Genomic DNA, 10623 nt, shown 5'->3' on the forward strand with positions numbered 1-10623 from the left:
TTAACGAGTCTCTTTGTTTCATTGAATTGATTCGAAATCGACGAACCAAGCAACCTCTTTTCCTAACCCAAAGTCAATTACAAGAAAGTAGAAAAACGAGAACGAGACAATCCGTGCACCCAAGCAGCAGCAGCAGCATCAACGAAAGCACAACTGTGCACCACCACCAACCGTTTCCCAACTACCGATGTCGAGCAAACAAATACGACACGCACAAAAAAAAAAAAAAAGACAAAAAGCAAACGAAAAAGTTAAAAAGTGATTTAAAAAAAAAACAAAAAAAAAGAAAAAAAAAAGGAAAAAGAGAAAAAAACAAGAGACTAGAAGAGAGGAAATCGTCGAGGCAGGATTCGAGCGCGAATTTGACAATAAAGCGGTACCCCGGGCTGAGCAGAAAAAAACGAGTGAGACAGTGCGAGACGAAGACGAGGGGATAGGTGGTGGTTGCGGGGTGATGGGAGGGGGGCCGGGAGGGATAGATCGAGGATTAACGTCGCGAAATATCACAAAAATATGTAAATATATCGAGACACGGGCAGTCGGCACAGATAGAAGAGGGATAAAGTTTCGATAGGGTTTTACAGAATCACTCGAGATTGGTGAGAGAGAGAGAGAGAGAGAGAGAGAGAAATGGCAAGAGTAAAGAGAGAAAGAGAGATAGATTTCCAGAGCAGAGGAGCCCCATTGAAAGATTAAAAAACTCGCTCGTGTACTCCATGTCGAATCTATACTCACGTCTCTCCTCTTCCTCCCCCTCCTCCTCTTCTTTCTCCTTCATCCCACCGTACCCTCCAACTTTTTTTTATCCCTGGACGTACAAGTGCGCGCGTAAACGGACCGTCCCGAGGAAAAGTGTAGGAAGAGTATGAGAAGCAGAGAGATAGGCAGTGGGTGGTTGGGCGGTGAATGAGGGTTAGAGAGAAAGAGAAAGAGCCTCAGGTATTTAACTACGAAAATGTCTGGCAAAAGCCACCATTCTGATCTCAGGCATAACCTAAGCTCCGGCGCTCGCATTCGGTTACGTGGACGTCGTGAAAATACATATACATATACATGGACATAGGCACGTACGAGTGTACCAAACGGAGAAGGGAAAAAGCAGACGGCGTAGATAGAGGGTCGGGAACGTTTTACTTCATTTTATTCCCCGGAACTCTCGGTTCAGTAGATACGTATACTAGTAGGTAGGTTGTAGGTACCGCAGCATCGCATAAAATCTGCCCATTGTTCTTCCTTTCCACGAAAGAAGAGCCACGTAGTAAAGAGAAGGCTTAGTTTTCTCTCTCTCTCTCTCTCTCTCTTTTTCTCTCTTTTTCTCTCTCACTCTTTATCTCTTTTTATTTCTCTTTATCTGTATCTGCCTAAATATTTCCATCTCTCTCATTTGCATTCGAGTACCGATCTATTCGTCTCTCTTTCTCTCTTTCTCTCTCTCTCTCTCTCTCTCTCTCTCTCTTGTACTCTTATTTTCCATGTTTTGCTAGGTCGTTTTAGAAAACGCTTAATACGCCCGCCATGATCCAAACCAGCGTAGAATTATAACGCAAAGCGTCTCGCGTTGGGAAATACCCGGGTTACCGCTTTTTGCCGAACGCTAAGACCACGCTTGAAAAGGAAAAGGAAAAAGGAAAAAGAAAAAAGAAATGGAAGAACTGGTAAAGAGGTGCACCTCACCGAGATGCTGTCTTCTTAACGCGTGCGCGCGTGCCGTGTTTCCGCGATTGGAAGGGCTCGAGGCCTTTTACTTGTTTTCCTTTTCTTTTTTTTCTTCTTCTCTCTCTCTCTCTCTCTTTCCCCAACCCCTTTTCTTCTGCCTACTTCTTTTTTTCCCCATTATTTTTTATTTTCAATTTATTTTTATTCCGGCGGATCCACTTTTTATTTCCCCTTTCAGACGCGCCGACGAACTCATTCGCTCACATTTTTCGTTGCGGCTCCATCATTTATTTCAGTCCGTTTCCAACGTTTCTACGGTTCTTGAATGAGGTAAGGGAAATAGAGAGAGAGAGAGAGAGAAAGAAGGATAGTTTATTCTCGTGTGTACAAAATCGGCAGAGGTTCAGAATACGGTAAAATTTAATGATAAGGGCGAGCTGTTCAAAAAAACAAGAGCAATTAAGCAAATGTCTGAGAATGATCGAGAAATGCATAAATTTTCTCATCTCTTCCCAAATAAAAAAGCTATACCACGGTTAAGTACATTAATGAGTTATTTCACTTATTATGAAAAAAAAAAAAAAAGAAAAAAACCGCTCGTTAACTAAATATTATCGTTCATAAAGAAGAAGAAGAAGAAGAAGAAGAAAAAAGAAAAAAGAAAAAACCTAGTCTAATTATTTGTCATCATTCGAGCGCATTAATGACATGTGTACATAGAGGTAATGAAACGTTGTTTATGAAGATACAACTAGTGTACGTGTTGTTTCGCCAAAAAAAAATTACCAGGTTAACGGGAAAACAAGGGGAAGAAGAGAAGGTAAAAAGTATTATGTGAGAATCGCAGGAAGAGCGAATGAGAGAGAAGGATTAAAAAAAAAAAGTGCGTTAGAGAGTGTGTGAGAGAGAGGGAGAGAGAGAGAGAGATAGAGACGGAAAATGATTCGATAACGCAATCAATCGTATCAGACAGATCGTTCGTTAGGTTCTACGTTACCATCGCCTCTCGAATTGCAAATAATCAAAGTCAGGGAAAAACGTGTTTGAAATATAATATCGTGTACGAGTTTGTTCGCATAGTCCACCCTTTGGCGAGTGCAGGGGTGTCAAAGTGAGCCCCTCGAGCATTTTTTCCTATATTCTGTTCAATTTTTCTTTATTCGCTCTATATTTCACGTGCGAAAACGGGCGCGCGCACGCTTCCATCCATCCAACTTTCTCCCACATCTCCACTCACCAAGCTACAACATGGTTTGAAATACCGATCCGCGAAATTTTTAGCATCGCACTTTGTGCTCGCGAGCGAGAGAGAGAGAGAGAGAGATTTAATAGGATAGAAGGCAATGGGATCGGTTTATCGAATGACCATGAGGGTACGTGCGTCGATCGTGTATTCTACGCTTTGCTTTTGAAATCGTGTCGAACAATATGTTTTTTCTTTTTTTCTTCCTTTTTTTTTTTAATTAAATAAATTTTATACAAATAAATATAAAAATGCACCTTGCGTTCTTTTTCTTTTTTTTTTTCCCCCACCTTCTCCACGACAACGAGTTACACGGTTCCTTGCTTAAATATTCTTTAATTTGTCGGACAAAAAAAAATAAAAAAAAGGAATGTAAAGTTTCGAGATACAGATACGGGTTAGAATATAGTGGAAGAGAAAAAAAGGGCAAAGAAAAGAAGAGAAGAGCGGAACGTCGAAGGGCAATACCGCGAGGTACGTAATTACGGTTCGACGCTTGCGTCAGAAATCTCGGACTGGAGAGAAGCTATGTAATGCGTGTGCCTGTGTGTTGGTATTGACTTCAGTCTCTCTGTTTCTCAGCACAGCCCTGCCCGAAGGGACGATTTCGATCTCTCCGACTATCATCCACGACGTATAACCTTAGTTCTCTCTCTCTCACTCTTTCACTCTCTCACTCTCTATCTCTTTCTTTCTCCTTTCTATGTATGTGTATACGTAGATCTGTGTGCACCTGTGTGTATATAACATCACCTCATCCCTTCTCCGATTCTCTTTCCCAACATCACTACCAACATAGTCACGCGTAATAACCGCGAACGATTCGTTCCAGGCATTCCGTCGATCAGATTAGAGAATCCCAAGCTATACGTGCGTTCGCGTATTAGATCCTCGTGAGTGCGGCTTACCCAGATCTTATCGATGACGATCCCAAAGAGAAAACGCTTTCCGCATGGTCCCCGACCATTCTTCGTTACCAATGTCCTCCCTAACAACACGATAACTTGGAATTTCGGTACACCCATAAGCATTGAATCTGTCGGATACGTACTACAAACTGTCCTCTTTCGTATTTTATTTGACAATATTCTAAAGGATTTGTAGTCCAGGTGATGGTTGGATAATAAAATATATCACACGCCCACGCGAAGACAACGTGGAATTTTCGTTAAAAGGATTTTTTAAAATATCATTCTTAGAACGTATCTATGCATAAGGAATAAAATTAATCATATATTCTATATATATAAAATTATAAACCTAGTTTCGCAGTTCGTGGGATTAATGAATGATTCATGAATAGATTAAATCGAAAAGATAAAGAAATTTTATATAAACCAGTGAATTGCGATACCTTCGTAGGATAAAATCCTACTTACTAAAGTAATGATTTAGTTGTTATAGTTGAAGAACGAAGAATTGTATGCACTGTTCGTTCTACATCGGTTTCTGAATATGAACGAGATGAAGGAACAGGATGAGGAAGTGGGGGAGGAAGGTTGGTTGGTGCGTTCCTCGCTTATGGTATGCGCAAGGAGGGCATAAACCGAGACAATAGTCGCCTTAGGGTATTCGAGATGACCGCCATTAGGTGCACGTCCCTCAACTCCCTCACCTCTCTCTTTCTCTCATCTCCCTGATCTCTTTCCGCCCTTCTCCCATCTCCACATCTCCACCTTTACTCCTCGTACTTTAACTTACGAACGTAGGTAACAACCAGAAAGGACAAACTATCCTTTTGCTTCGTTGGAATTTCACGCTGGTACTTCAACTTATATATATCCTATCTATTTTCCTCTTTGTAAGTTATTACCATCACGAGAATGATGAAAACATTTTAATGATTAACGGTTGTAATCATTGTTTATCCAATTTCTCGAGTCAAGTATTTCCATAGATGGTACTCTGCACAAATGGATCTCATCAATTACAAGATCATTCGATGCAATCAGCACGAACGATCCTGCCTAATCTACCAACAAATCACCAATCGTTAGGAAGTATATACTCACTCCGGAAGCTTAGAAAGCAGAGATTACGAAGGTAGTTTAGACGCGTGAAACTTTGCCCACAGAGAACACATTATTCTCGGATGCGATAATCGGCATATTCTCTCTCTCTCTCTCTTTCTCTTACAGGAAGAGGCAGAAAGGGAGGTTACGATCTCGAGTCTGTTTTCAACGTGTTCCTTTCGAACGTGGATAGAGGAGGAGTTTCGGAGTTTCAGGGGCCGAAGGAAGGTTTCCGTGCGATATATGAAAGTGAGGCTAACAGGATGGTGGTGGAGGGGACTTACAACGAGAACCTTCTTCTCTCTATCTATCTATCTCTTTCTCGCTCCTACCACAAGTGAGTAATAAGTACCTGCCCGCCTTGAAAGCAGAGACTTGATTCATTTCGCGGTAAGTACAGAGCACGGCACACCGGCATGACGCCTTAGGCTCTCTTTCTGTCTCTCTCTCTCTCTCTCTCTCCATCTAACTTGTTTTATGTTTCTTTCTTTGTTTTCACTCCGTACCGTCCCACAGAAACGTAGTTATTCTCTTCCGAAGCGTACAACTCGGCACTTCGGAGGTGGAACCGCGTATTTCTCGGATCTTGGTATGCTAATGTTGTCTGCTTGGAAAAGAATTCTTTGCACGTGTATATCTTACATATACTTCTAAGGGTTCTTAACTGTTTTTTCTTTTTTTTTTTTTTTTATTATATTTTACAGTTAGTCATATACCCCACCATAATAGGCATACAAAATGTTGAATGTTAAAATACAGTCTTATTACAGAATTGTTTTTAGGTTATCAATAAATCGGATTATCGTTAAACGAAAAGTTCTCGAAATAACGAGATCACGAAGCAGTCAATAAAAATTCTCTATCTTTTCTCTGAGCGACTATCTAAACGATTAACCATTTGGAGTGTTCACGTAGGAACATTTTGACGTTCCCTGATACGATTTTGCTAAATGAAAAAAGAAAAAGAAAAAGAAAAAGAAAAAGGAAAAGGAAAAAAAAAAGAAAAACAGAAGAAAAAAGGAAGACACGAAAATGTGGAAAACGAACACGAGGAGGGAGAAAAAAATTGGGTAGAACGAGGTGGAAATATATAAAGAAATAAAGAGGGAAAAAGACAGGTAGAAAACAGGGATAAAAGAAGGGCAATGTAGCAAAGAGGGGTTTGCGGGGTGGTGGGCGAAGGTAATTCGATTATGGCAGGTAGACGGACTACGATCGTACGTAGAGAGTTCGCGAAACTCGCATATGTGTGGGTGGGAGGAGAACGTGCTAGAGAGAAGGACAGTGAGATGAGCAACGAAAAGAGAAAGAGAAAGAGAAAGAAGAGAGAGAGAGAGAGAGAGAGAGAGAAGAGCGTTTGGAGGAGTACACGTAAAGTGGTCTGAAACGAGGTTATCATTTTCTCTGGGAAAAACCGTCAGTCGAGGACCTGCGGGGATAGGATGCCGTTAGATGCACTGAAACTCGATGGGAGAAACGTTTGACGGACGAATATACCAAGTTTTCACGTTGGGGAAAACGTATACGCCGATATCCATGAATTAGGAATGAATCTCTTCTGTCCTGTATCTCTTTTTATATTTTTCTCTCTTTCTCACATAACATGTGCTTCGAAGAGTAAAAAGTCGAGGTGTTTGGTGGTTGAGGTAGAGAATGCTAGAGTCCCGTTACTAAAACTACTATGAGTCTTCCTACTTCATAGTCCGTTTCCTGCGATCGTGGTCCCTTTTTATCATCCAATGTATATACACCTATATATATATACCTATATACTCCACCTATATACTAGAAAATGTTCTTTATTGAGATGAGACGAGTAAGGGTTTCGGTAAATACGTGCAACACTTGTATTTAAATTGTTTCCTATTGGTGAAAATTAAAACAAATGATTAAACGATCATGTTGCTTTATAAAAAAAGAAAAAAAATATATAATCTAATAAAAAAGAGCGTGAGATACTTGAAATAAAAGGAAAATATTCAGATTTTGTTCTTTTTATTACAGTTTACCCTCGCGTAAAGCATTCACAAGAATACTTGGAAGAAGACAATAATGGTGGTAGTAATAAAAGATAAGACAAACCGTTATGGATTGAAGCGTTTGCTTTTGCCGAAAGTACGCGATAAAGGCTTCCTCGGCCAAACGTATACCTTTCCCGATCGTTTCACGAAATCGTGAAATATTCTAGAGTTTTGGGTAAGCCAGATGCTGCTCCTCTACAAGTAAAGTCGTAGCCAAAGCCGAGTAGGAGTTACATGCGCGATCGTCTTGGTCGTTTAGTACTCGCGGGACTCTGAACGTGTAGAAGAAGAGAAGAAGAGAGAGAGAGAAATAGAGGAAAGGAGAAAAGTTTTGAATATTACAAAATATACCAGCAATAAAGTTTTCAAATATGTCGCACTGTGAGCTTCTTAAAACGTTAAAAGAAATGCTTCGTTTCTTCTATCCTACGTTGGTACGGTAAAACTCTACTTTTAAAAATATGGCGAACTATAGACAAAATGGAAATCTTCTTTTATGTCTTTTGTCTAATAAGATAATAGATAATAAAACTATATATATAAGAAAATGTTCAACTGTGGAATATTCTCTTTTTCTAAAGAACGACAAAAATAACAAAAAATTAAAAGGAATGTTAAAGAAAGGTAAGATTGTATACGTAGATCGTTACTAATAGTCTCGCCTCTTTTCTCGGCAGAAAACTTAAGCGAAAGTTTTACTGCTGTAGACGAAAATAAAGTCTCTCTCTCTTTTCTCGGAGAAGAAGTATCAAACAAAATATTCGTAGAAACAGAAACGGGAATATAAAGATATCTCGAAGAAAAGCACGAAACATTTAACGCGGCGTGCTTGGGGTATCGTGGCTAAGAAAGACGTGGATATATGTAATGATGCTCGGTGGTAGGGATAAAATAGCGAGAAATGGTAGGAAATACGAAAAATGATGAAAAGAGAATTTCACGTTTTATTCAGTTTTCTCCAAATATTGCGATGAATGAGCAAAGAGTAAAACTCCCAACATTTCGAGAAATGAAAATTTATTAGTTTTATATATACGTACACCTAAATGGAGTTACCGACGTATAACGTATATATAATTTTCAACACTCGAGAAAAAAAAAAATATCGTGTTTGTTTTCGCACTAGGTGGTACTGATAGCTGGAAGCTCTGGCAACTCTGGGATTTTTATGAGGATAATTTGACACTTGTTTTATCCCGGCATTTGCCGAACGAGGCGTTTCGAAGAGCTTCTGAAGCGCGATATGCGAACGGCCAAACGTTTCCTACGAAGGTTTACGAGCGTACGTGTGTATACGTGTAAGTACGCGTGTGTTATACACGTAGAGAGAGAGAGAAAGAGAACGACGATCCACACGAAAACCCTTCTTTTTATTTTATCGTCTTTTGTCCGCGCGTAGGGTACATAGAACGACGACAAAGCACGCAGTTTGCCGCTCGCATTACGCTCGTTATACCTTCCACTATAGCTCGTTAATCTCATGGTAATGTTTTTCATCTCGCTTTCCGCACCAGCGTTCGCTAATTTTCTAAAATAACATCTGTCGACAGATTTGTTTAATACCTATACTTCATTTTTTCATTTTGCATTAAGAGATGACAAGCGCTCAATGAGAATATAGAAAAGTGTGTGATACCTAAATTCGACTTGAAGTGTAAGTATTTTTAATATAGGTAAATTTACTTAATTACTAGACTATTAATTCTTTCGTTTTTTTTTGCAGATTTGCACCGTACTCGAAAATTAAAACTATTCAAAATATCTGTGCCCACATATAATATTTATTTCACTTTATGAATAATTTCAATAGCAATAATTTATGATAGAAAATAAAGAACTCAATGGATTGTAATATGTGTTAATTACTTGTTATTACGAGGATTGTGTAAGTTTTTCTAAATTATTTTAAAATTATTCTTTATATACATATATGTATGTATTGAAGTTATTACTTCTCTGAAACAAAGTAAAATGAGAATAAAATTAGAATCATTCTTGATTGTGTTCTCTGTAATATATGTGAAAATACAAAATTGATTAATACACATTATAATGTAATTAGTTTCTGTTGATAAAATGAATAGGAGGGATCAAGGGAAGCAATAAAAACATGATATTAATTAGGAAGTTAAAAGAAACTAATTACAATTATAATGTTTATAGTAAGCGGTCTTTAGCTGGATTTTACTTGCAATAGAATGTATAACATATAAAATATGTTAAACATTATACTGAAAGTAAAACACCATTGCCCAGGTCTAACCACGAGGAGGTAACCGCTTCTGAAGACCCGGGATGTGCATCCTGAAGATGTCCGCATCCGAATGAAATTGAAACCAAAGAAAATGATCACCCCAAGAACGTTTTTTAATGAGCCCCACTCTTAGGCCCCACCCTAAGAGTTTCACCTAAAAAACATTACAATAGTTTATGAATATTTCATAGTTAATCATTTTCAATGTACATAAAATAAAGTAAAATAATACAAAAAGTATGCAATTATGGATTGTTCCATTGAATCTACGAACAAAGAAAATACATTAAAAATAATTATCCTACGCGTGCAATGCTACGGGGAAAACTATAAACAGATCAAAATTATACATTTAATTATTATAATAATAATTTCCATATATAATCCGTTACTATCACTAAGTCCTCGCCTGGTCCTCCTCATATTGAAAATGCAACAAAAAAAACACAGGACTAGGGAATAAGAAGAAAAGTGGACCCGAAAACGAACCAGAAAAAGAAAAAGAAAAGATTACTTTAGATTTTCAAAGATGCAATGAATGATCCATGCTACTTGTAACAACATGAAAGTGCATAAACAATGATTTATCTCACGGGTGCGATGCAATATTAAGGTAATAAACATATTAAAATATTACCACTTACCATAACTCAGTCCACTTCCGATCCCCCTTTCACCTGTTCTTGAAAAAAATTTTGCATCGTCTCCATAATTCATCCTGCCAACAAAATATTAAAACTAGGATCGTTTGGTGTGGGTGGAATTTTAGGTAAGGACATGATTCTATCTTTGGAGGTAAGATAGAATCAAGGCTCGCGTGGGCAGGGTCGCATCCCTGAAGTAGACCTTTTTCCGCAAAGAAAGAATCTACTCGCTACCCATTGAAAAAAATACTGGAAACGAACCTGAAAAAGAAAAAAGAAAGATTAATTTAAATTTACAAAGATCCAATGAATGCATCGAAAGCATGTTCCTTTTTTAAATGAAGATCCAATGAATGCATCGAAAGCATGTTCCTTTTTTAAATGAAAATCCAATACTTACACACAAATGCATTGGAATTAATCATATCCTGAAACAAAATAAAATGAAAATTAATTTAATATATAATATAATAATCGATTAAATCTTTATACCCCTAAAAAAATAAAAGAGACATTAAAAAACATTATAAAATAATTAGTTTCTACGAATGCAATGAAGAATGAAAAGTGGGGAAACTGTGTGTAATAGGAAATTAGAAAATGATATGATATTGGATCGATAATTTGGGAATGATATTGTACTCTATCATGATTTTAAAATATTTTCTGTCTTTTAAATGAAATATCATTTAAAATCAAATTTTGATAATACTCGATTTATTTTTAGGAAAAATTATGTTCGATGTGTGGTGGGTGGTATGGCAAATCCCACGATGGTAACCTGAAACATTCA

At 37.9% G+C, this 10623-nt stretch overlaps 1 long non-coding RNA gene across 2 annotated transcripts; it reads left to right on the forward strand.

The window, feature by feature from the left end:
• The first annotated feature begins 1963 nt into the window (after nt 1-1963).
• Nucleotides 1964-5892, forward strand: LOC106786059. 2 transcript variants are annotated; one of them, XR_001381607.1, is made up of 5 exons: nt 1964-1986; nt 4295-4700; nt 4797-4942; nt 5038-5301; nt 5694-5892. It is a non-coding gene; the product is annotated as an uncharacterized LOC106786059 (long non-coding RNA). The 2 variants fall into 2 exon arrangements; XR_001381608.1 differs by having other exon boundaries at nt 4295-4661.
• Nucleotides 5893-10623: the final 4731 nt, after the last annotated feature.

Source organism: Polistes canadensis, unplaced genomic scaffold, assembly GCF_001313835.1.
Source record: "Polistes canadensis isolate GaletaPanama2010 unplaced genomic scaffold, ASM131383v1 scaffold_63, whole genome shotgun sequence".
Classification (NCBI taxonomy): Eukaryota; Metazoa; Arthropoda; class Insecta; order Hymenoptera; family Vespidae; genus Polistes; species Polistes canadensis.